This window comes from Nerophis ophidion, linkage group LG03 (assembly GCF_033978795.1).
Source record: "Nerophis ophidion isolate RoL-2023_Sa linkage group LG03, RoL_Noph_v1.0, whole genome shotgun sequence".
Classification (NCBI taxonomy): domain Eukaryota; kingdom Metazoa; phylum Chordata; class Actinopteri; order Syngnathiformes; family Syngnathidae; genus Nerophis; species Nerophis ophidion.
In genome coordinates, this window is record NC_084613.1 from 70960176 (window position 1) to 70987782 (window position 27607).

General features: G+C 41.7%; 1 protein-coding gene across 1 annotated transcript in view; it reads right to left on the reverse strand.

The window, feature by feature from the left end:
• LOC133550015 (uncharacterized) overlaps positions 1-27381 on the reverse strand; it is a 138810-nt gene extending 111429 nt beyond the window's left edge. Inside the window, exon 1 of the mRNA XM_061896005.1 lies at positions 25522-27381. The gene's annotated coding sequence lies outside the window, so the exon portion shown is untranslated. The remainder of the gene's footprint in view (positions 1-25521) is intronic.
• Between the last annotated feature and the right edge of the window lie 226 nt (positions 27382-27607).

Genomic DNA, 27607 nt, shown 5'->3' on the forward strand with positions numbered 1-27607 from the left:
TCTAACATAGTAGTGAGAGTCAAGTTCATAATGGAAACCATTCCGAGCGGAGATATTTAAGCAGCGCAGACGATGCACAGACAAGCGGTCCACCCCAGGCCCCAATTTTGGACTGCTAACGCTTCATCCGTGGCCACTGAACCTGTGCCCCCCCCCCCCCCCCCCCCCCCTACACGAAGGAGAGGGGGGCAGAGGAAAAAAGAAACGGCAGATCAACTGGTCTAAAAGGGGGTTCTGTTTAATTGAATGGAGTATACAAATGAGTTTTAAGATGGGACTTAAATGCTTCTACTGAGGTAGCATCTCGAACTGTTAAAGGGAGGGCATTCCAGAGTACTGGAACTTTATAGCCCGCAGACTTATTTTGGGGCTCTGGGAATCACTAATAAGCCGCAGTTCTTTGAACGCAGATTTCTTGCCGGGACATATGGTACAATATGTTCAGCAAGATAGGATGGAGCTAGACCGTGTAGTATTTTATACGTAAGTAGTAAAACCTTAAAGTCACATCTCAAGTGCACAGGAAGCCAGTGCAGGTGAGCCAGTACAGGCGTAATGTGATCAAACTTTTTTGATCTTGTCAAAAGTCTAACAGCCGCATTTTGTACCAACTGTAATCTTTTAGAAACGTAAAGAACAACATTTTTTGACACACACCGTCTTCTGTCTTTGCATCCTGGGGTTGCGCTATCAGCCGACATGCTCAGCCATCTACAAACCCCGTTTCCATATGAGTTGGGAAATTGTGTTAGATGTAAATATAAACGGAATACAATGATTTGCAAATCATTTTCAACCCATATTCAGTTGAATATGCTACAAAGACAACATATTTGATGTTCAAACTGATAAACATTTTCTTTTTTGCAAATAATAATTAACTTTAAAATTTGATGCCAGCAACACGTGACAAAGAAGTTGGGAAAGGTGGCAATAAATACTGATAAAGTTGAGGAATGCTCATCAAACACTTATTTGGAACATCCCACAGGTGTGCAGGCTAATTGAGAACAGGTGGGTGCCATGATTGGGTATAAAAACAGCTTCCCAAAAAATGCTCAGTCTTTCACAAGAAAGGATGGGGCGAGGTACACCCCTTTGTCCACAAATAGTCAAACAGTTTAACACGTTTCTCAAAGTGCAATTGCAAGAAAGTTAGGGATTTCAACATCTACAGTCCATAATATCATCAAAAGGTTCAGAGAATCTGGAGAAATCATTCCACGTAAGCGGCATGGCCGGAAGCCAACATTGAATGACCGTGACCTTTGATCCCTCAAACGGCACTGTATCAAAAACCGACATCAATCTCTAAAGGATATCACCACATGGGCTCAGGAACACTTCAGAAAACCACTGTCACTAAATACAGTTAGTTGCTACATCTGTAAGTGCCAGTTAAAGCTCTACTATGCAAAGCGAAAGCCATTTACAACAACATTCAGAAACGCCGCCTGCTTCTCTGGGCCCGAGATCATCGAAGATGGACTGATGCAAAGTGGAAAAGTGTTCTGTGGTCTGACGAGTCCACATTTCAAATTTTTTTTGGAAACTGTGGATATTTGTGTCCTCGGGAACAAAGAGGAAAAGAACCATCCGGATTGTTATAGGAGCAAAGTTCAAAAGCCAGCATCTGTGATGGTATGGGGGTGCATTAGTGCCCAAGGCATGGATAACTTACACATCTGCGAAAGCAACATTAATGCTGAAAGGTACATGCAGGTATTGGAGCAACATATGCTGCCATTCAAGCAAGGTTATCATGGACGCCCCTGCTTATTTCAGGAAGACAATGCCACACCACGTGTTACAACAGCGTGGCTTCATAGTAAAAGAGTGTGGGTACTAGATTGGCCTGCCTGTAGTCCAGACCTGTCTCTCATTGAACATTTTTAGGCCTACAATACGACAACAGAGACCCTGGACTATTGAACACCTTAAGCAGTACAGGGGATGGCGTGGCGCAGTGGGAGAGTGGCCGTGCACAACCCGAGGGTCCCTGGTTCAATCCCCACCTCGTACCAACCTCGTCACGTCCGTTGTGTCCTGAGCAAGACACTTCACCCTCGCTCCTGATGGGTGCTGGTTAGCGCCTTGCATGGCAGCTCCCTCCATCAGTGTGTGAATGTGTGTGAATGGGTAAATGTGGTAGTGTCAAAGCGCTTTGAGTACCTTGAAGGTAGAAACGCGCTATACAAGTACAACCCATTTATCATGTATTTATTATCAAGCAAGAATGGGAAATAATTCCACCTGAAAAGCTTCAAAAATGTGTCTCCTCAGTTCCCAAACGTTTATTGAGTGTTGTTAAAAGAAGAGGTGATGTAACACAGTGGTGAACATGCCCTTTCCCAACTACTTTGGCTTGTGTTGCAGCCATGAAATTCTAAGTTAATTATCATTTGCAAAAAAAAAATAAGTTTATGAGTTTGAACATCAAATATGTTGTCTTTGTAGTGCATTCAATTAAATATGGGTTGAAAAGGATTTGCAAATCATTGTATTCCGTTTATATTTACATCTAACACAATTTCCCAACTCAAATGGAAACGGGGTTTGTGATTTGCAGCAATATAGCAAATGCAAGATTTATTAAGATACGCTTCGTAAAAATGTGGAATTGTTAATATGTTATGTTATTACGTTGGTAACTTACTAGAAACATTTTCAGTTCCAGTACCGGCTCGTATCTGAGGCAAATACTTTCGAACCAACATCCTTAAACCAATTTTAGTTTTGCTTCTGAGGTGTTAATTGAGGAGTTAAAACACGTGCAAAAATGAGATACAATCACCCAATCCTCGTCTCGCCTCAAAGACATCTAAAAACTTCAGCCCTAATTAGAAGGAGTCCAAGTTCCAATCAAGTGTTGTGTCTAAACACCCCACAGTTTTTTTTTTTTTAGAAGATTCAATTCAAACACGGCACTGTCGAGAGCCGGCAGCGTCTCCGCGGGCATGTTGTGCCGCCTGCTGGGTGAAGAGGTATGCCTATAGACTTTAGCAGCTTCTTCTTTCCTGCATACTCAGCACACTGACACTTGAAAGGAAACCCGCCTGCCAGTGAGCGAGGTTTTCCCCATTAAAAAAAACACCATAGTCACAAAGACAGGATTCATCATCAGTAGTTTAACGCAGAGACAACTTCCAACTTCCTCCTGTGGTCTGCTTGTGTCCAAACTTCCATTCCAGCTTGCATTTTAAGCAATCGTTCCACTTCTGAATAGGTAGAGGCGATAAGGCCTAAAAGTAGCTGAACAGTAGGTAAACAAGGAGGTAAACTTAGATAAAATATGGTATAGAGTAGGTAAGCATAGACAAAAGAAGGTAAACAAGTAGGAAGGAGATACAAAAGTATGTATGTCGCATTTTTCTCCGCTCCCTCTTTTCCCAGCTTGCTCTCTTCGTTTTTGTCTTGTCTGAACTTTTTTGAAGCCTCTTTCTTTACGCTGTCCTCAAATCTATACATCAGACATGGATATGTTCAGCTGGACTCTCGATGCAATTGACAAAGTCTTTGCGACGAGGAAAAGAGGTTCGGGGGAGCCTGGCTGCCCTGATGGAACCATTGCTGTGGGGTACGTGAGAAACTCCTGGGATAAATGGAGTATCATGTGCCTCTCAGTCCTTTCCATCGAGGACGTGGAAGACATCTACCTATTTGGAAGCATGATCGCTGGGCACCTGCTGATTGGGCTGGGCATTGCTCTGGTGTATCGTCAAATTCCTAAAACGATGGCAGCCACTCAACGAGCCCAAAGGCTGTACGTCGCAATAGAAGGTTTGGGCAGGGCTGTGGGAACACAGACTGTGGCGATTTCTGAACTGATCACATCATGGAGAAGTTTGCCGAAAAGGAAGATTGAATTGAATTTGAGAGAGCCGGCATGGACTAAGAACAGACAAGTCATTGTTTTGTCCATTCACGAAAAACAAACATCCTAATCTATGATTTAACTCCCTCGAATGGCCTTGACGCTAGGACCAGGCTGTTCTGAAAAACACCCCCGAGGACACCTAAATGATGGACGCTTTTGACCTCCCTCCCTTCTCAACGACACCTGGAGTCGAACTTTTTGAGATCGGCCTCAGTCTACAAAAACATTACACCATCCATCCATCCATCCATATTCTACCGTTTATTCCCTTGTGGGCTCACGGGGGGCGCTGGCGCCTATCTCAGCTACAATCGGGCGGAAGGCGGGGTACACCCTGGACAAGTCGCCATCTCTTCGCAAGGCCAACACAGATAGACAGACAACATTCACACTCACATTCAAACACTAGGGTCAATTTAGTGTTGCCAATCAACCTATCCCCAGGTGCATGTCTTTGGAAGTGGGAGGAAGCCGGAGTACCCGGAGGGAACCCACGCATTCACGGGGAGAACATGCAAACTCCACACAGAAAGATCCCGAGCCTGGATTTGAACCCAGGACTGCAGGAGCTTCGTAATGTGAGGCAGACACACTAACCCCTTACACCATCACACCCAAGACAATTGGGCACACACGCATACACCTCCCCTCCCCCACCCCACGCCTTCACCACCGCTTGTTTTTCCCCTCGGGGCCTTCCAGGGCTCAAACTCCCCCACCCTCTGTGCGAGTTGTCGTGATTAAATGTTACGTGTTTATGTGTGTATTGAAAATTTGTTTTTTTCCTTGGACTCAGCCTGGACCCCATCCCGGGGGTACAGCCTTTGACTGATATTTTTTTACTCTTCCCCCCTTTCCCAATATCACCTATTTCCCATCTTTTTTAAGGAGCGCCGTAAAAATGGCTGATCCGTTGACGGTCCCGTCTTGTCTACCTGTAACGTATGTCTGCTCTTAGTGGGACTGTGCCGAAAATGTACTTTTTAGTTCTTATGTTTCTTGTGCATGTTAAGAATTGACAATAAATAATCTTCAATCTTGAATGATATACAGGAAGTTACCATAGGCAGAAGAAGACAACAGTGTATCCAGAAAGTGTTCACAGCGCTTCAGTTTTTCACATTTTGTTATGTGACAGCTTGCTCAGTGGATTAATCCACTTCGCCTCTGAGTAGGATATTATAACTGAATACATTTACATATGTATCAACATTTGCTGTCTTTTGAAAAACTTTTTTTTATGAATTAAGTAACGACTATGACAATATTTTTCCAAAACACAAAGTAGAAATGTGAGCTATAACAGGATAATGCATACATTCATCATTTGTTTTCAAAACGCTCACAAAAAAGTGAGACCCCAAAAATGTACTGTGGGACCCCGTTTTTATGACTTGATGGGGTCCCTGGGACCACATTTTGAAAATTCCTAGTGCCAACACTGATGGAGTATTAGTGCGTTGGTGCGGTTCTAATTCTAGTCAAATATCATCCCAGGGGCCATAGATAGATAGATAGATAGATAGATAGATAGATAGATAAATAGATAGGTCTTTATTGTCATTGCACAAGTACAACAAAACTTTGCTTTCAGCACAAACCCGTTCAAGATTAGACAAACAAACAGTGTACAGGGTTACAGAGCAGGAACGCTGATGGGTTGCCACAAGGATCCCCGTAAAAGATGGGGAAAAAGGTAAAATGCTGGGGTAGGATGAGTAAAAAAATACAATCTAGACTGGGCTCCTAAGGGGCCTAGTCTGGAGTGGGAAAAAATCTCTATAGTAAAGCACATATACATATTACAACGTATATCTCGAGATATCTAGCAACAGTGGGAAGGGAGTGCGGGGTCATGGTGGTAGGCCGCAGCTCCCAGGCACTGACCATCCTTTCATCACCCTTATGGGATTTGCGTCGAGGGCATTGAGTTTGGGGGGCGTGGGGTGTGTATGTGTGGTGTATATATTTTTTTTGGATGCATGTTTGTGTGTAAGCCTGCCTTGTCTCTGTTCCGCGGCCTTGATCTTGTGCAGTCGCTAGTCCAAAGTCAACAACAGGTGTGTGTCCATGAGAGACAGGAAGGGAGTTTGTTGTGTCTTCGCTGGCCGGATCTGGCCCACGGGCCTTGACTTTGAGACCCCTAGTATATATAATGCAACATTTCTGACTTGATTGTTTTGGTTCATCATAGAAATGGCAATCAGCCACGGTCTGTCCTCACTGCCTTGAGGGAGATAGGCAGGAGACAAAACAATACAAAGTGGGCCACAAAACGACACACTTAATTGGTGTTGTGTTTTAATGAGGAGCCGTGGGATGGTAAGGGAGGTCATCATGGTTGGCTACATGAAGCACGATGGTGGAGGAGCTCCCAGGCCTTATGTGGTCACATGGGCAGGGAAGGAGGGGAGTCATGAGTGACAGCAGAGGTGACTGGACTGACTGCTTGAGTGACTGCAGCACTGACCGACTCTCTGTAAATGTCTGCTTTCTCTTGTGTGCATGTCTGTCATTCACAGCGCACATTTCTTTTTTTATGAGAATAAACAAAAATGTATGTAAGCTTTCCACAAACAAGCCACAGCCACAGGAAGGTTTGGCAATACAAATTATAATCTGCACATGGAAGCCTGCCATTTATTTTGCTGCACTCAGCTCTATGGATGATAGATACAGTAGCAGTTTGATATAGACGATATCAATCAATATCAATACAGGAGGAGCTCTATACTCTCGACAGGGTCTTTGAAAGTGCATGGGAGTTTGCCCAACCAGTTTACATGTGCTTTGTGGACTTGGAGAAGGCATTCGACCTTGGACTGTCCTGTGGGGAGTGCTCAGAGAGTATGGGGTATTGGACTGTCGGATTGTGGCGGTCCTCTCTCTGTATGATCAGTGTCAGAGCTTGGTCCGCATTGCCGGCAGTAAGTCGGACCCGTTTCCAGTGAGGGTTGCCCTTTGTCACCGATTCTGTTCATAACTTTTATGGACAGAATTTCTAGGCGCAGTCAGGGTGTTGAGGGGATCCTGTTTGGTGGCTGCAGGATTAGGTTTCTGCTTTTTGCAGATGATGTAGTCCTGATGGCTTCATCTGGCCTGGATCTGCAGCTTTCACCGGATCGATTCGCAGTCGAGTGTGAAGCGACTGAGATGGGAATCAGCACCTCGCCCGGAAACGGGTGGAGTGCCATCTACAGGTTGAGGAGATCTTGCCTCAAGTGGAGGAGTTCAAGTACCTTGGAGTCTTGGTCATGAGTTAAGGAAGAGTGGATCGTGAGATCGACAGGTGGATCGGTGCGGCGTCTTCAGTAATGCGGACGCTGTTATCAATCCGTTGTGGTGAAGAAGGAGCTGAGCCGGAAGGCAAAACTCACAATTTACCGGTCGATTTACGTTCCCATCCTCACCTATGGTCATGAGCTTTGGGTTTTGACTGAAAGGACGAGTACAAGCGGCGGAAATTAGTTTCCTCCGCCGGGTGTCCGGTGTCTCCCTTAGAGATATTGCGAGAAGCTCTGCCATCCGGGAGGAAATCAAAGTAAAGTTGCTGCTCCTCCACACCGAGAGGAGCCAGATGAGGTGGTTCGGGCATCTGGTCAGGTTGCCACCCGAACGCCTCCCTAGGGAGGTGTTTAGGGCACGTCCGACCGGTAGGAGGCCACGGGGAAGACCCAGGACGCGATGGGAAGACTATGTCTCCCGGCTGGCCTGGGAACGCCTCGGGATTCCCCGTGAGTAGCTCGACCAAGTGCCTCGGGTTAGGGAAGTTGGGGCTTCCCTGCTTAGGCTGCTGCCCTCGCGACCCGACCTCGGATAAGCGGAAGAAGATGGATCGATGGATGGATGAGTTACATACTTTTAGCTGCCAATAGAGATTTTAAATATATTGCCACAAGTAGTAAACATCGGCAAAAAAAAGTAAACAATAAAAAATGGAATTAAGAGGGTTAATGTGTCAGGGTTCGTACGGGTGCTTAAAAACCTTGAAAATGCTTTGATTTTAGTGTTTTCCTTAAAGGTTTGAAAAATGCTAGATTTTTGGGTGAAGTACTTGTAAATGCTCGGAAATGTTCAGCATATTTCTCCGCAGTCTGACTCAATATAGGCTAATTATAAAATGGAAAAAACATAAGATATGTTTTCTTAAAAATGAAAGCTACACGCTTGATCTGTTGGCTTTGCACGAGCCCTTACATTAGGTTGTCGTCATGCCTGAGCTGTATACACGGCTCTGTGTCGCCCCAAAGAGGACAGTGGTGCATCGGTCCATCATGCGGGGAGGTTGTCGTTTTAATGAACATGATGTATGCATTAATTATGATACAAACACACACATAAACAATAATAATTTGTGTTATTTCTGTATTATGATGTATACATGAATGATGAAGTTGATACAAACAAGTAAACAACGTTCGCAAACACCGATGACATTGAATAGTCTACACTGCTGAGTTTTCTATGCCCCATTTAGGTAATGATAACTGCTGGTTCAATGTTAGGCTTAGGTTTTAGCAGATTTTCCCTAATTTTTCTACAGACCTCAAAAGACAAGGCTATGGATTGATTCACACTGGTTCTCGCCTTTTGATGGGTACTGGAAAAACTGTGAAAATTGATCTTGAAAGTCCTTAAAAAGTGCTTGAATGTGGCCATGGAAAAGGTGTACGAAGCCTGACATAGGCGGACGAAGGAAAATATAGATAACAATATTCTAAAGAAGGTAAACATAGGCAGAGGAAGGTAAATAAGTAGGTAAACATAGGGTGCGTTTTAATGCATGTTGATGACACATTAAAAGGGAAACATTATCACCAGACCTATGTAAACTTCAATATATACCTTGATGTTGCAGAAAAAAGACCATATGTTTTTTTAACCGATTTCCGAACTCTAAATGGGTGAATTTGGCGATTTAAACGCCTTTCAATTGTTCGCTGTCGGAGCATTGACCTTTCACCCGTGACGTCACAACATGAAGCAATCCGCCATTTTCTCAAACACATTACACACACCAAGTCAAATCAGCTCTGTTATTTTCCGTTTTTTCGACTGTTTTCTGTACCTTGGAGACATCATGCCTCGTCGGTGTGTTGTCGGAGGGTGTAACAACACCATCAGAGACGGATTCAAGTTGCACCAGTGGCCAAAAGATGCGAAAGTCCCTTGTTTGTTCTGCACACTGTACCGACGACAGCTATGCTACGGCAGAGATGGCAAAGATGACAAGAATGTGTGGATATCCTGCGATACTCAAAGCAGATGCATTTCCAACGATAAAGTCAACGAAATCACAAAGGTGAGTTTTGTTGATGTTATTGACTTATGTGGAGCGTGCTAATCAGACATATTTGGTCACGGCATGACTGCAAGCTAATCGATGCTAACAGGCTATTTAGGCTATCTGTATGTACATATTGCATCATTAGGCCTCATTTGTAGCTATATTTGCATCCAGCCTTTCCGTCCACCCACATTTAATGACAAACAAACACATACCAATCATTGGTGAGAAGGCGATCGTCGAATTCGTCCGCGCTTCCTCCTGTCGTTATATGGTTCAAAAGCTTCTGTTTCTTCTTTAATTTTGTTTTCGGTACCTGCCTCCACACTCCAACCATACGTTTCAATACATGCGTAATCTGTTGAATCGCTTAAGTCGCTGAAATCCGAGTTTGAATCCAAGCTACTATGCTATACCTTTCTGTGCTATCAGCCATGTTTGTGTTTGGTGGCTTCACGCAGTGACGTCACAGGACAATAGACGGGTGGATATAGCGATGGTGTAAATCAGGCACTTTGAAGCAGTTTTTCGGGATATTGCGTGATGGGTAAAATTTTGAGAAAAACTTTGAAAAATAAAATAAGCCACTAGGAACTGATTTTTATTGGTTTTAACCCTTCAGAAATTGTGACTATGTTCCCCTTTAATGCTGTGTCCCGCAAATTTGACAGCGACGAGCTTTTGAACACGTCTTCAAGCGTAGCATGCTAGCTCGCAAGGGGGCGTGGTCAGCCACGCAGACTTCGGGTATCAATTCCAGGTTGATTGTGATGTGATGTGCTTGGATTTGTGCGTGTGCACACCTCGGGAAGTCTGAATTTTTTTCTTACGCACACTGTTTTCTGGATTGAAAAAGACCATTTTTACTGGGAAATCCACGCAAAATCTTAATACATGAGGCCCCAGGTGCTTTGTATCGGTTGGGGACATCTCTACGATGCTGATCCGACTTTGCTTGGGATGGTTTCCTGTGGACGGGACTCACGCAGCTGTCTTGGATCCGCTTTGAACTGAACTCTCGCGGCTGTGTTGGAGCCTATGGATTGAACTTTCACAGTATCATGTTAGACCCGCTCGACATCCATTGCTTTCGGTCCCCTAGAGGGGGAGGGGTTGCCCACATTTAAGGTCCTATCCGAAGTTCTCATAGTCATTATTGTAACTGGCGTCCCGCTGGGTGTGAATTCTCCTTGCCCACTGGGTGTGAGTTTTCCTTGCCCTTATGTAGGTTCTTCCGAGGATGTCGTAGTCGTATTGGTTTGTACAGTCCTTTGAGACATTTGTGATTTAGGGCTATATAAATAAACGTTGATTGATTGATTGATTTGTTAAGAAGCAGATTCACAATGCATACTGGTCACGCCAAATCCTTTAACGTCGCTCCAAATGTTTTTGTGGCGCATAAATGAATGTATGGGAAATACTGACATGACTGGGACCGTAAAAACTTCCAATTCCACTCGAAACAATAAACCCCGAGATGGCACCGCAAACTTCCGACTTCCTTTTTGCTATTTAGAAAAAAAAAAAGCAATTTATTGGGTTTATTGTCAAATACGCTGTGCTGGAATTAAGCTTCTTTTTCGGTAAACAGAACAAAAGCCTAAAATAAGGAAGGCTGCAAGTCGGCTGAGTCTGGCTGAGCGAGCAAACTAATTAACTCGAAAAACCATAAACATGTAAATGTGCTACTGTGAGGGTCTAATTAAAGCCACTGGGATGGTAAGGACCAAATTTCAGATTGAGGAAGAAGACGAATATTTGTGAGCTTAAGGAGGAATAGTTGTTCCTGTGAAAACAACGTCACACAGGAAGGAAGAAAGAATCATGTGCTCTTAATAAACCTGCATGAACACCGAGCACATCCCCGCAGTTCTTTGTGTTTTGGTGTAATCATTGATCAGGCGAAACACTTTATCTCATTATTATAAGCCCTGAGGTATTCAGATACCATGTGTTATGTTGCAGGTAAGTACAGTATGGCCAAGCCCGACATAAGCAGTTGTCAACATAACCAGAACTAGCCATTGCCTGCATTTTTACTTTTGCCAAAAAGGAGGCGACACCAAGGCAGAACTGCAGCTTACCAGGTTTATTGGGGTGTGTATGCTACCACAAGTGAATGAGTGCGGACAATGTGTAGAATTAACAATGCAAGTTTTACCGGGGGTTGTTTTCGGTGAGTGGTGTGTGAATCTTTCGCCGAATCCAAGGGGCAGTCAGCAGGGAGGAAAGCAGTCACAAAGTCCGTGTCCAAGCAGGGGTCAAGGATCGAGGGAGGCAAGCAGAGATCCGGGTGAAGGTCATGAGGCAAGACACGATCACAGGCAACAGGGAAGACACTGCGGAAGACACAAGGGACATCAAACACGGGAACGAGAAAGATCAGGAAGAAGGCGAGCAAGGAAGGAGGGAGGGTTGCCAGATGAGATGCTTACTTTGAAAGATAGGCTACAATCTGACAATGGTCTTTTGAGTCCGCTGGCTTTTATGCCGCTCCCTCTCGTCAGGGTCAAGTGTGCTGATTCGCAATTGTCTGCAGCTTTGTCGCTGCGTGGGAGTGCTGCGCCCAGCGCAAGCAGGGGCGTGTCTGGGCGCGCAGCCAGAGAAGGAACTGGGAGACTCAGCTCCTGGAGAAAAGTGGGTTCGAGTCCGCGCCGTGACAATAACACGGTTTTCTGCCATTTGTACATATTTTTATCTTGATCATCAAATTCTCATTTAATATTTTCTACTGTAACTCTAGTAACTTTGCTGTATGTCTGTCTAGACCAGGGGTCCCCAAACTTGTTGACTCGGGCGCCGCATTGGGTTGAAAAAATTTGTCCGGAAGCCGGAATGTATATTTAATATACATAATCCAAGCGTTGTCGATGGGAAAATACATTTTTAGACAATATGATTTGCCTGAGTGGCTAGGAAACACCAAGAAAAACAAGCGATAAATGGATTAGAAAGGACAGATTAAGAAAATAAAATAAAATAAATAGTAAATACAACATTTTTCCACATGGGGCTTCCCGTGGGACGGATTTTGGGTACTTGTGGACCGTAGTTGGCGACCCCTGGTCTAGACTACAAGAACGACTCAGCTTTTGCACAGGTCCAAATCTTACCATCAAAAAAAGGGTGCATTTTGTGCCACGCTTTTATTTTGAAACTTGTTTGGCACTGAACAGCAGGACACCAAGTGCATGTTTTAATGCCTACTTACTTTTTTTTAAGTTAAACGTTAAAGTACCAATGATAATCATACACACTAGGATAATGCAGGTATAAAGTACACTAAAAATGTACCATAGTATCAATATAAAATATAACATGTACGTCAGAAAACACTTGGCTCTTCAAATACCATTATAATGACCAACATTAAAATACAGTTGCGTAGTAGGCCCAAGTATTTATTAAAAACTATGCAGAGGTTTTATTAAAAGTTAATGTTAAAGTACCAATGATAGTCACACACACACTTGGTGTGGTGAAATTATCCTCTGCATTTGACCCATCACTCTTGATCACCCCATGGGAGGTGAGGGGAGCAGTGAGCAGCAGCAGTGGCGGTGCCCGGGAATCATTTTGGGGATTTAACCCCCAATTCCTTGAATGCCAAGCAGGGAGGTAATGGGTCCCATTTTTATCGTCTGTGGTATGACTCGGCCGGGGTTTGAACTCACGACCTCCCGATCTCAGGGCGGACACTCTAACCACATGGTCTAATGCTGAGTTTTAACGCCCAATTCAACCTTTTTCATTAATGTTGATATATTTTACCTTTCCCTTTGGAAAATGCTACTTTGCTGTAGGGTTGTACGGTATACTGTTATTAGTATAGTACCGCGATACTAATAAATCATCTTCAGTACTACAAACCCCGTTTCTATATGAGTTGGGAAATTGTGTTAGATGTAAATATAAACGGAATGCAATGATTTGCAAATCATTTTCAACCCATATTCAGTTGAATATGCTACAAAGACAACATATTTGATGTTAAAACTGATAAACATGATGCCAGCAACACGTGACAAAGAAGTTGGAAAAGGTGGCAATAAATACTGATAAAGTTGAGGAATGTTCATCAAACACCTATTTGGAACATCCCACAGGTGTGCAGGCTAATTGGGAACAGGTGGGTGCCATGATTGGGTATAAAAGCAGCTTCCACGAAATGCTAAGTAATTCACAAACAAGGATGGGGCGAGGGTCACCAATTTGTAAGAAAATTGTCGAAAAGTTTTAGAACAACATTTCTCAACGAGCTATTGCAAGGAATTTAGGGATTTTACAATCTACGGTCCGTAAAATTATCCAAAGGTTCAGAGAATCTGGAGAAATCACTGCACGTAAGCGATGATATTGCGGACCTTTGACCCCTCAGGCGGTACTGCATCAAAAACCGACATCTGTGTGTAAAGGATATCACCACATGGGCTCAGGAACACATCAGAAAACCACTGTCAGTAACTGCAGTTGGTCGCTACATCTGTAAATCCAAGTTAAAACTGTACTATGCAAAGCGAAAGCCATTTATCAACAACACCAAGGAACCCCGCCGGCTTTGCTGGGCCCGAGCTCATCTAAAATGGACTGATGCAAAGTGGAAAAGTGTTCTGTGGTCTAACGAGTCTACATTTTAAATTATATTTGGAATCTGTGGACGTGGTGTCCTCCGGAACAAAGAGGAAAAAAACCATCCGGATTGTTATAGGCACAAAGTTCAAAAGCCAGCATCTGTGATGGTATGGGGGTTGTATTAGTGCCCAAGGCATGGGTAACTTACACATCTGTGAAGGCACCATTAATGCTGAAAGGTACAAACAGGTTTTGGAACAACATATGTTGTCATCCAAACAACGTTATCATGGACGCCCCTGCTTATTTCAGCAAAACAATGCCAAGCAACGTGTTACAACAGCGTGGCTTCGTAGTAAAAGAGTGCGGGTATTTTCCTGGCCCGCTTGCATTCCAGACATGTCTCCCATTGAAAATGTGTGGCGCATTATGAAGCGTAAAATACGACAACAAGACCCCTGACTGTTGAACAATTTAAGCTGTACATCAAGCAAGAATGGTAAAGAATTCCACTTTCAAAGCTTCAACAATTAGTCTCCCCAGTTCCCAAACGTTTCTTGAGTGTTGTCAAAAGAAAAGGTGATGTAACACAGTGGTGAACATGCCCTTTCCCAACTACTTTGGCACGTGTTGCAGCCATGAAATTCTAAGTTAATTATTATTTGCAAAAAAAACAAAGTTTATCAGTTTGAACATCAAATATATTGTCTTTGTAGCATATTCAACTGAATATGGGTTGAAAAGGATTTGCAAATCATTGTAATTCGTTTATATTTACATCCAACACAATTCCCCCACTCATATGGAAACAGGGTTTGTATACTGCCTCTGAAAAGTACCAGTCCGCCAATGCTTCCTTACTACCATACTACTTACTACTAGTACCGGTACCAAAATACTGGTATCGGGACAACACTACTATGCGGTATTCATAAAATTTAACTGTTTTTTTTTATACATTTCTTTCATTTTTATTGCATTTTTCCACTCACACTATTATTGTATTTTTATCCTTTTTTAAAAATGTCTGACTTTGATTTAATTTGATGCAAGTTTTGTACTAAAAAAAAATTCATGAGAAATTAATTATTCAAAAAGTAATTTTTCTTTGGGCCAGTATTCAATCCAGGTCAGACTGTTATGACAGCCCAGCACTAAGGCTGCCTGCCACCGAAGACAATAGGAATACTTGCAGATATTTGCCATTACATTCTTATCAGTGACAAAGCAGGAAGGGGCTAGGAACACATGCGGTAAAATTTCCAATGATTAGTTGATATTTTACATGTGCTTAATCACGGATCGCACGGATTATTCGGCCCTGTTTACACTTGTTTCATTATTTCTGATGGGCAAATATTTTTTCCCTACAAATTGAGTTCTGCTTTTAAACCAGGGGTGTCAAACATACTGCCCGTGAACAGGTTTTATCCGGCCCGCGGAATGAGTTTGCTAAGTATAAAAATGAAACAAATTTTTTGAATGAAAGAAACTGCTGTTCTAAATGTGTCCACTAGATGTCGCAATACCAATTCTTTGCATCTTTGTAGATGATGTTACATGTGTAAAAAACAAACAAACACATGTTAGTGCACCAGTCGAGGAAAATGAACAAATTACTTTTGTACATAAAGAAAATCCTGTAATTTGATTTTGATATTATTTTTTTTTAACACCAGTGAGTTGTCTGATGATCATTTATAAGAATAAGTAACGGCAAATAAAGATAGAATACTATTTACTCCCACATGGAAGTGTAAGTTGTCTTACGTGGAGTGTGCATCGATTAGCACGGCATGCTAACCGATGCTAACATGGCAGAAATGGCAAGAATGTGTGGATATCCTGCGACACTCAAAGCAGATGCATTTCCAACGATAAAGTCAACGAAATCACAAAGGTGAGTTTTGTTGATGTTATTGACTTATGTGCTAGTCAGACATATTTGGTCACGGCATGACTGCCAGATAATCGATGCTAACATGCTATTTAGGCTAGCTGTATGTACATTTGTGGCTATATTTGCATCCAGCCTTTCCCTCCACCTACATTTAAGGCCAAACAAACACTTACCAATCAACGTATTTAAGTTGCTCCAGTGGTTCAAAAGATCCAATCGTTGGTTAGAAGGCGATCGCCGAATTCGTCCTCATTGCCGTTGTCTGTCGTGATATGGCTCAATAGCTTCAGTTTCTTCTTCAATTTCGTTTTCGCTATCTGCCTCCACACTCCAACCATCCGTTTCAATACATGCGTAATCTGTTGAATCGCTTAAGCCGCTGAAATCCGAGTCTGAATCCAAGCTAATGTCGCTATATCTTTCTGTTTTATCCGCCATGTTTGTTTGTATTGCATCACGCATTGACGTCACAGGAAAATGGATGGGTGGATATAGCGATGGTGAAAATCAGGCACTTTGAAACTGTTTTTCGGGATATTGCGTAATGGGTAAAATTTAGAAAAGAAATTCGAAAAATAAAATAAGCCACTGGGAACTGATTTTTATTGGTTTTAACCCTTCTGACAAGTCAAATCAGCTCTGTTATTTTCCGTTTTTTCAACTGTTTTCCGTACCTTGGAGACATTATGGCTCGTCGTTGTGTTGTCGAAGGGTGTAACAACACGATCAGGGACGGATTCATGTTGACTTACGAGGAGTGTGCTAATCAGACATATCAATGGTCACGGCATGCTAATCGATGCTAACATGCTATATAGGCTAGCTGTATATACATATTGCATCTTTATGCCTCATTTGTAGCTATATTTGCATTCAGCCTTTTCCTCCACCCACATTTAATGCCAAACAAACACTTACCAATCGATGGATTTAAGTTGCTCCAGTGGTCAAAAGATGCAATCGTTGGTTAAAAGGCGGTCGTCGAATAGCTTCAATAGCTATTCGCTCAATAGCTTCATTTTCTTCTTCAATTTCGTTTTTGCTATCTGCCTCCACCCTGCAACCATCCGTTTCAATACATGCGTAATCCGTTGAATCGCTTACGGCACTGAAATCCGAGTCTGAATCCGAGCTAATGTCGCTATATCTTGCTGTTCTATCCGCCATGTTTGTTTGTATTGGTGTCACTATGTGACGTCACAGGAAAATGGGCGGGTGGATTTACATATAGCAAAAATCCATCACTTTTAAGCCTTTTTTCGGGATTTTCCATGATGGGTAAAATTTTGAAAAAACTTTGTAAAAATAAAATAAGCCACTGGGAACTGATTTTTATTGGTTTTAACCCTTCTTTGAAATTGTGGTAATGTTCCCCTTTAACACAATTGTTTTTTCTCCCTTTTTACCGCCGTACGACTTTGAATATTCAAACGGTATTTTTAGCAGATAGGCTGGCGATTGTACGGCTTTTATTGACACAGTAAACAATAATCGCTATCACGCACGAAGTGACAGGACCGTGAGATGTTTGCATTATTCTCCCCTGCTTTGCACTTCGTACGTGTCACCATTAAACATGTTTGGAATATCTGCGTTTGTTTCTTTTCTTTGTTGTGTTGACATTGAGTCCAGCTTATAGTAACAGGAAGGGGACACAAGGCAGCAGTAAATACTTCCTACTTAACAATGTTTCATCCCTGGCTTCACTCCCCCTCCCAGCCTCCTGCACTTTGTTAGCCCAGTAAAACTTTTATACGGGCGACAGTCGGATGCTCCGTCCGCTGCCGGCGTGAGTGAGGAGCTGCAGTAAAAAAGCTGGAAAAAAGCGATAAATAGACTGAAGTGGGTGAAAGTCGCCGCCTACTCATCCTAATACTGTCTTTTTTTACACAACCTTCACACTACCGCACAATTGGCTTGCTGCCCCGTTTATTACTTGTGGTAATATTTAAGCAAGTCTATATGATTTCTCTACGGCACACAAATAATAAAAATAATGAACGGTGTATACATTTAAAACATGTGTGTTAATATAAATTATTCTAATTACTTTATTCGTATTATCCTTATAATCATAATCATTTATGTCCTATCCAAACATACAAAGCATAACTAATGCTCATAGTCACCTAATATTTGGAACCATCTACAAACCACAAAGCCAGTAAAGTTGGCACATTGTGTAAATCGTAAATAAAACCAGAATACAATGCTTGCAAAACCTTTTTTTTCAACCTATATTCAGTTGAATAGACTGCAAAGACAAGATACTTAACGTTCAAACTAGAAAACTGTTGTGATCCGCTTCCCGGATCACATCCTTAGTCTGGTTTTTGAGTCCTTTTTGGTTTTCGTTTGTTGTTGTCGCCATGGTTACTTGATTTGTTCACCTGTTACTCGTTTCCTTACGCACACCTGTTGGTAATTGTTACTTTAGTATTTAAGTCTGTTTTCGACCTGGTTTGTTTTGCGGTAAGCAACAGTCACGTTGGCATTTCCTTATCTCTTGTACCTTTGCTGAGTAGCTCCTAAGGTTCCGTGCGCTCTGCACGTTCTTCTTGGACTTTTTGGACTGCATGCTAAGTTTAGCGTTAGCTCCCCGTGCGTAGGCACGCGCTTTATTTTGACTTTTGGACCAGTGTTATGTTGTCATTTTTATATTAAACCACGCTCTTACCTGCTATTCCTGCCTGTCTGGTCCTCGTGCATCTTGGGGTGGGACCACGCGCACACACAATGTGTTCCCGACGTAACAGAAAAATTTCTTATTTTTGGCAAATATTAGCTCATTTGGAATTTGATGCCTGCAACATGTGTCAAAAAAGCTAGCACGAGTGGCAAAAAAAGACTGAGAAAGTTGAGGAAGGCTCATCAAACACTTATTTGGAACTTCCCAGAGGTGAACAGGCTAATTGGGAACAGGTGGGTGCCATGATTGGGTATAAAAGCAGCTTACAGGAAAAGTTCTCAGTCATTCACAAACAAGGATGGGGCGAGGGTCACCACTTTGTGAACAAATGTGTGAGGAAATTGTTGAACAGTTTAAGAACAGCATTTCTCAACAAGCTATTGCAAGGAATTTAGGGATTTCACCATCTACGGTCTGTAATATCATCAAAAGGTTCAGACAATCTGGAGAAATCACTGCACATAAGCGATGATATCATGGACCTTCGATCCCTCAGGCGGTACAGCATCAAAAAGCGACATCAGTGTGTAAAGGATATCACCACATGGGCTCAGGAACACTCCAGAAAATCACTGTCAGTAACTATAGTTGGTCGCTACATCTGTAAGTGCAAGTTAAAATTTGACTATGCTAAGCGAAAGCCATTTACAACAACACCCAGAGACGTTGCCGGCTTCGCTGGGTCCAAGCTCATCTAAGATGGACTGATGCAAAGTGGAAAAGTGTTCTTTTGTCTGACCAGTACACATTTAAAATTGTTTTAGGAAACTGTGGATGTTGTGTCCTCTGGAAAAAGGAGGAAAATAACCATACGGATTGTAATAGTCGCAAAGTTCAAAATCACAATCAGAATCAGTATCAGACATACTTTATTAATCCCCGAGGGGAAATTAACATTTTCAGCACAATCCCAATCAGGATCAGACAAACATTACAGGGAGACAGAACAGGATCGCTGACGGGTCTGTCAACTTCCGGCGCCCCTTACAAAAAAAGTGAGATACAGGTATACAAGTGGAGGGGAATGGGAGAAAAAAAAAATTAAAGATTAAAATAAAATGAAATAAAATAAAAAAAAACGGTCTAAGCCTGGGCCCCTGGAGAGGGGTTCCAGACTGAGACCAAGGGAAAAAAACAACAACATCTTTGATGGTATGGGGGTGTATTAGTGCCCAAGGCATGGGTAACTTACACATCTGTGAAGGCACCATTGATGCTGAAAGATACATACAGGTTTTGGAGCAACATATGTTGCCATCTAAGCAACGTTATCATGGACGCCCCTGCTTATTTCAGCAAGACAATGCAAACAGTGTGGCTTCATAGTAAAAGAGTGTGGGTACTAGACTAGCCTGCCTGTAGTCCAGACCTGTCTCCCATTTAAAATGTGTGGCGCAATATGAAGCCTAAAATACGACAACGGAGACACCGGACTGTTGAACAACTTAAGCCGTACATGAATCCAGAATGGGAAAGAATTCCACCTTAAAAGATTCGAAAATTAGTCTCCTCAGTTCCCAAACGTTTACTAAATGTTGTTAAAAGGAAAGGCCATGTAACAAAGTGGTAAAAATGCCCCTGTGCCAACTTTTTTGCAATGTGTTCCTGCCATTAAATTTTAAATTCACGATTATTTGCAAATAAAACAAACGAGTTTCTCAGTTCGAACATTAAGTATCTTGTCTTTGCAGTCTATTCAATTGAAAATAAGTTGAAAAGGATTTGCAAATCATTGCATTCTGTTTTTATTTATGAATTACACAATGTGCCAACTTCACTTTACCATGAATTGATTAACGTGGACCCCGACTTAAACAAGTTGAAAAACTTATTCGGGTTTTGCCATTTAGTGGTCAATTGTACGGAATATGTACTGAACTGTGCAATCTACTAATGAAAGTCTCAATCAATCAATCACTGGTTTTGGGTTTTGTTGAAGTCACATAACCTGACTAGCATTGAATGGCAAACTACACATTTTTAGTCTACTTTACACCTGCATTGTCCGAGTGTGTGTGACTTCTTTTTTAATGGTCATTTAATGCCAAACAAAAGATCCTCTGATTATCAATCAATCAATCAATCAATGTTTACTTATATAGCCCTAAATCACTAGTGTCTCAAAGGGCTGCACAAACCACCACGACATCCAAATTTCTCCTTACAACATGTCTGAAAAGAAGTTGGAAGAAGCTGAACTTTTAAAAATTCTATCAATTTTCCTTCTCAAAGCAAATCCTAACACATTCACTGTGACGAGGTGGCGACTTGTCCAGGGTATACCTCGCCTTACGCCCGAATGCAATTGAGATAGGCTCCAGCGACCCCCCGCGATCCCGAAAAGGACAAGCGGTAGCGGTAGAAAATCAATAAATAATAAATACAACCATTCTCTTAGATAAATAGTGAAGTGAGTTATGATTCACATAATGAGGTATGGATATAGATTTTGAAAGACGCACGATTGTGACGACTACATAGGTCAAACGTCAAATTCGTACATTTGGGGTGTTCTTCAAGCCAAGTCTTTAAAGGCCTACTGAAACCCACTACTACCGACCACGCAGTCTGATAGTTTATATATCAATGATGAAATATTAACATTGCAACACATGCCAATACGGCCTTTTTAGTTTAGTAAATTACAATTTTAAATTTCCCGCGGAGTTTCCTGTTGAAAACGTCGCGGAATGATGACGCGTGTTTGTGACGTTATTGGTTGGAGGGGACATATCAGCCCAGCATCACTTGCGGCTAAAAGTCGTCTCTTTTCATCGCGCAATTACACAGTATTTTGGACATCTGTGTTGCTGAATCTTTTGCAATTTGTTCAATTAATAATGGAGAAGTCAAAGTAAAACGATGGAGGTGGGAAGCTTTAGCCTTTAGCCACACAAACACACAGTGTTTCCTTGTTTAAAATTCCCAGAGGTGAAGCTTTACTATGGATCAGAGCGGTCAAGCGAACATGGATCCCGACCACTTGTCAACCGGTAGGTTTCGGTGAGAATAATTGTGGTAAAAAATCGCCTCTTACCAGAGATCAGCGGAGCTTCTGTCCTGCTGCAGCTTTGTGAATTCTCTCAGACTGGCGTCAAAACACCCGTGGACACACCTCCTCCGACTATGAGGTACTATTTAACTCACTAAAACACTAGCAACACAATAGAAAGATAAGGGTTTTCCCAGAATTATCCTAGTAATTGTGTCTAAAAACATCTGAATCGCTCCCAATGCAATCGCCTGTTTTTTTTTAAACTTAATTTTGTTGTCTTTTTTTTTCTAGTCCTTCTCTCTAAATTTCCTCATCCACAAATCTTTCATCCTCGCTCAAATTAATGGGGAAATCGTCGCTTTCTCGGCCAAATTCCCCCCCCCCAATTACTTCCGGGGTCATGATTAAGACAGACGTTTTGTTAACGCTATATTATAAAAATATAACGCTATATTATAAAAATACAGACGTTTTGTTAACGCTATAATATAAAAAAATTAAAAAACAATTTACAAACACAAGCTATGGGATGACGCATTTACTTCAAGGGGTCATGTTTCCTCTTATGTCATCCCATAGCTTGTGTTTGTAAATTGTTTTTTAATTTTTTTTTATAATATAGCGTTAACAAACAAAACGTCTGTATTAATCATGACCCCGGAAGTAATTGAGGGGTGGGGGGGGGGGGGGGAGGGGTTGGGGTGGGGGGGTTGTTGAAGGGAGAAGAAATTTGGCGTGACAGAGCCCTCACACCGGTGACGTCATCGTCTGCTACTTCCGGTAAAGGCAAGGCTTTTTTATTAGCGACCAAAAGTTGCCAACTTTATCGTCAATGTTCTCTACTAAATCAGCAAAAATATAGCAATATCCCGAAATGATCAAGTATGACACATACAATGGACTTGCTATCCCCGTTTAAATAAGAAAATCTCATTTCAGTAGATCTTTAAAGAGCGTTGTTCCATTCTGAAACCAGGACACTGTTGATATTGAATGAAATTCACAGACAACCGAGGTTAAAAGTCGACACATCAATATGAAATCTTTTTTTACTAGCCCATCCATCCATTTTCTACCGCTTGTCCCTTTTAGGGTCGCTGCATGGTGCCTATCTCAGCTGCATTCAGGCAGTAGGCGGGTTACACCCTGGACAAGTCGCCACCGCTTCCAATAAAATCTGTAGTTTTTATTTAAAAAAATGCCAGCTCCGTCGCCACAGTTTTCCACACAATTACTGTAGAGCAGGCGTGCCCATTAGGTCCAACCTCTTTAATTGGGTATTGGAAAGAGAGGAGGACTTTTTTTCCCTCCACTATGTGAATTTAAAGTTGCGGAACTTATCAGCACCACTCTAAATCCTCCCTCATTCCAACAGTGTTCATTTTGGCAGCAGTTTTTAATATGGATTTAGTAATATTTTAGTCATTTGAATCACTTTAGTTTTAGTCCAGTTTTGTTCGACTAAAATATAAAGGAAAATGCCTCTTTAAAGATTTCTTGATTCCACTTTTAAAGTATGGGGCGGTTTAGCTCGGTTGGTAGAGTGGCCGTGCCAGCAACTTGAGGGTTGCAGATTCGATTCCCGCTTCCGCCATCCTAGTCACTGCCGTTGTGTCCTTGGGCAAGACACTTTATCCACCTGCTCCCAGTGCCACCAACACTGGTTTGAATGTAACTTAGATATTGGGTTTCACTATGTAAAGCGCTTTGAGTCTCTAGAGAAAAGGCGCTATATAAATATAATTCACTTCACTTAAAAGTAAAGTCCCACCGATAGTCTCACACACGCTAGGTGTGGTGAAATTATCCTCTCAATTTGACCCATCCCTTTGTTTCACATTCTGGGAGGTAAGGGGAGCAGTGAGCAGCAGCGGTGGCCACGCTCAGGAATCATTTGGTGATTTAACCCCCAATTCCAACCCTTGATGCTTAGTGCAAGCATGGAGGCAATCGGTTCCATTTTTATAGTCTTTGGTATGACTTCACGGTGGCAGAGGGGTTAGTGCGTCTGCCTCACAATACGAAGGTCCTGCAGTCCTGGGTTCAAATCCAGGCTCGGGATCTTTCTGTGTGGAGTTTGCATGTTCTCCCCGTGAATGCGTGGGTTCCCTCCGGGTACTCCGGCTTCCTCCCACTTCCAAAGACATGCACCTGGGGATAGGTTGATTGGCAACACTAAATTGGCCCTAGTGTGTGAATGTGAGTGTGAATGTTGTCTGTCTATCTGTGTTGGCCCTGCGATGAGGTGGCGACTTGTCCAGGGTGTACCCCGCCTTCCGCCCGATTGTAGCTGAGATAGGCGCCAGCGCCCCCCGCGACCCCGAACGGGAATAAGCGGCAGAAAATGGATGGTATGACTCGGCCGGGGTTTGAACTCACGAACTTCCAGTCTCAGGACGGACACTCTAACCAAAAGGCCACTGAGCAGGGTTTTATTAAGGTTAATAAAATGACTGTACAAAGTAATAAATCAACTCTGCATAACATGGCATATACTATGGAGCCCCTAAATCAGGGGTGCGCAATAAATTTTTTACCAGGGGCCGCATGAGCAACCCAAGCACAGCTGGAGGGCCACATCGACAATATTTAAAATAAATTTTGCTCAATATTATTTTTTATATACCATAAGATAAATAATATTAAATAACAATAATTAATAATAACAATAATATTAATTTCATTTAACCTAACTTAACTTTATACAAAAGCAGATTGCTTTTGATGGTTATTATTTTTAACACTGTCTTACACAACACTTCCTGATGTATAACACAATGCAGAAATATTAATTTCTGCACAGGGTTAATTTATGTCACTTTATCCTGCATCCTCTTAAAAAGTCCAACATTTTTCCCCATCAGATTTGGACAACCATCTGTTGTCACACCTGCCAGCTTGTCCCATTTCAGTCCTAACATGTCCAAACACGCATTTAGCTCTGTGAAGAAGTCATTACCTGTGGTTGTCCCTTTTAATTGACTGCATGGCTGCCAGCTCCTCCGTGATTTGAAAGTCTGCAGTTATCCCACGTAAGAAGATGAGCAGCTCGGCGATGTCACATACATGGCAGCTCTCATCCAAAGCCAGCGAAAAACAGTCAAAGTGGGCCGTTCTGTTCTTCAGCTGAAGCTCCAAGTTTCCAGCGATGGTCTCAACCCGCCTCGTTACAGTGCGTCGTGAGAGTGACACGTTCTCAAATGCACCCCCCTTCTCCGGGCATATCAGCACAACAGGGTCAAATAAGCACTCCTTAATAAACTTACTTTTTCTGGCGATTTTGTGAGAAATTACAAAACTTGTCCTGACGGGACATCTCTGGGGGTGTGAAATTTGACAAAAAGTCCTTGTTGGGTTTGCCGTTTAACCATCAAGGCATCAGCCTCCCTTGCGCGCTCTGCATCAGACAGATTCTGGTATTTTTCCTCGTGCTTCGTCGTGTAGTGGCGATTCAAATTATGTTCTTTAAACACAGCAACCTGTGCACCACAAATTAAGCACACAGCTTTACCTTTATTTTCTGTAAAGAAATACTTAGCAGTCCGTAATTTGTTGAAAACACGGCATTCATCATCAACTTTTCTTTTTTTAGCGTGAGCTGACATCTCGGTGGCAACCGGGCATCATTTTCCGCTGTGCACCTTCACTCACTGGTTACACACGAACATAGGTCCATAAATAACACCTTTCAAAATAAAAGCAGTACAGTTGTATTGCACACACGACATAGATGTTATTTAAAATTGTATTTTGTAATTTTTAATTGCCGCTGCTCACATTCACGCACGCACATGCGTGCACGTGGAAGTAATAAAAATAACGCTTTTCAAAACAAAAGTGTCAGGCTTTGAATAAGGAGTAGATTAAGATGCAGAGATGAGGTTCTAATAAAGCTTTTATTTTGAAACAACTTTTAAACCTACAGAGTGATATGCACTTATTGATTTAAACAAAATACGTCAGCGGAAAAAATTCAAAAAAGGGATAAACTGAAAATCCTCCAAAAAAGGAAGAATAAACTAACAAAAAAACAAACTACAATTAGTGTCGTATCTGCTATAACATTTTTTTATCATGAAGAGCTCCAACAGGAGGAAGAACAAAAAATGGCTATAAATATTTCTACTCTTATAAAGATGAATAAAAATTCACTCAATCTTTGAGGAAGAAAAGGTATTAAGAAAAATACAAAACTCACCACATTGGTTGGACAAAGGCTCGATTAACAAAGGTTGCTCTGAGGAGGAGAAAAAGTGAAATTCAAAATTACAGCATGGGATTCTTTGTTCCATGGAAGTAGACGTGGGAAGAAGCAAAACATGGATACAAACATGAACATGGACTTGGATGCTAGACTGACACGAAAGCTCGAGACGATCTGGCACAGAACAAGGGGAGGCATGAACTTAAATGGAACATGAGGGTAATGGGAAACAGGTGGAAACAATCAAGGGTCAGGGATAACGTCAGACTGGTGACACAAGAGGAAGGGCCCGTGATCTGAAACAAGAGGAGTTGCTTTTCAAAATAAAACATGCAAATCACAAGACAGAAAAAAACCAAGACAAGACTTCCCTCACCGCGGTGTGACAAAAAGCAGCATCGTTGTATTGCACACTAGACTTAGATACTTTTTAAAATGTATTTTGTAATTTATGATTGGCTTCACGCGGACCGGACACGGACGCAGAATGCCCAGGTCTGCCCTAAAGGAACATGGGGAATTTAATTTTTATTTTTTTAGATATGTTTCTCAAAGGTTTAATTTGGGTAGATATTTGTTCTAAAAAGGGTATTTAAACAAGTAAACAGTACAGTCGGTACTTAATTTTGATATATGTAATGCTCATAAGTGTATTCTCGTAAAATACGTGTGTGTAAATATGGGATGTGTAAATATCAAAATATTACGTCGAATCACTTTTTGTCAGGCAACATTACATTTAATGACAATTTTTACATAAATAAATACATCCAAAACACATTGTACATATTTATTATGTGCAAGAAGAAATAAAAGTTACAAATGTGTGCATCTTCCAAACAAGAAAGAGGTTTTATCGCATCAACATCGGACTAACAATAGTCCTTTAAATGTCATTAATCCCACAGATGAGACAAACTGTTATTTTCCGGGCACGATAAAGTCTTAAATAATGTCAAACACGTAGCAATACAATAACCACGGCGATAAAGTGTTTGTCTTACAACATACTTGCCAACCTTGAAACCTCCGATTTCGATAGGTGGGGGGTGATAAGTAGGCGTGGTTGGGGGCGTGGTTTGGGTGGGGAGCGCCCATACCTACTGCTTCACAGTAGGTCTGGTGTTCTTGGGATGCAACTCAGTATTCTTCTTCCTCCAAACACAACTAATTGAGTTTATACCAAAAAGTTCTATTTTGGTTTCATTTGACCACATGACATTCTCCCAATCCTCTGCTGTATCATCCATGTATCAATGTTGGTGTGTGTGTGTGTGTGTGTGTGTATATATATATATATATATATATATATATGTGTGTGTGTGTGTGTGTGTGTGTGTGTGTGTGTAGTGAGTCTTATTCAGCGTTGACCATTCCGTCGTTTCATCATTTATTGGACACCTTTGTTTGAAACATGAAACACATACACAGGTCTCTACTTTTCTGGCGGAGTGATACCTTATCAGCAAAAGTCCGACAGAAGAGAGAATAAACAACATTCATTCATACAAAAAAATAATAATTTAAATTACATTAACAAAAACGTTTTATCACAAAAAAATAATAATAATACACAAATCCACATACCTTTGTTGGAAACATGAAACACATACACAGGTCTGTACTTTTCTGGCGGAGTGATACCTGCGTAAATACCATGTGTAATTATGATCAAACATTTCAAACGTTCGACGCCCTAATCCTTATTTAACAAAATTGTGCATAAAAAAAATACTTAAAACAACACATCACTTATACCTACAACATTAATGTTTTAACTTTTAAAGTATTATGAAAGTTCAGAAATAATATTTACACAAGAAACACAGAGCAATGAAGAGCTATTACCTCATCAGCAAAAGTCCGATAGAAGAGGAAGTAAAAATCCGAAAAAAACCGCAGAGTCACTTCCTGCACCAGACATCCGGTTCTTCAAAATAAAACCAATACTTCAAAATAAAACACAACACCCTGTCTCGTTCATAATATAGCGCAACAACATCACACTATTACATATATATATATATATATATATATATATATATATATATATATATATATATATATATATATATATATA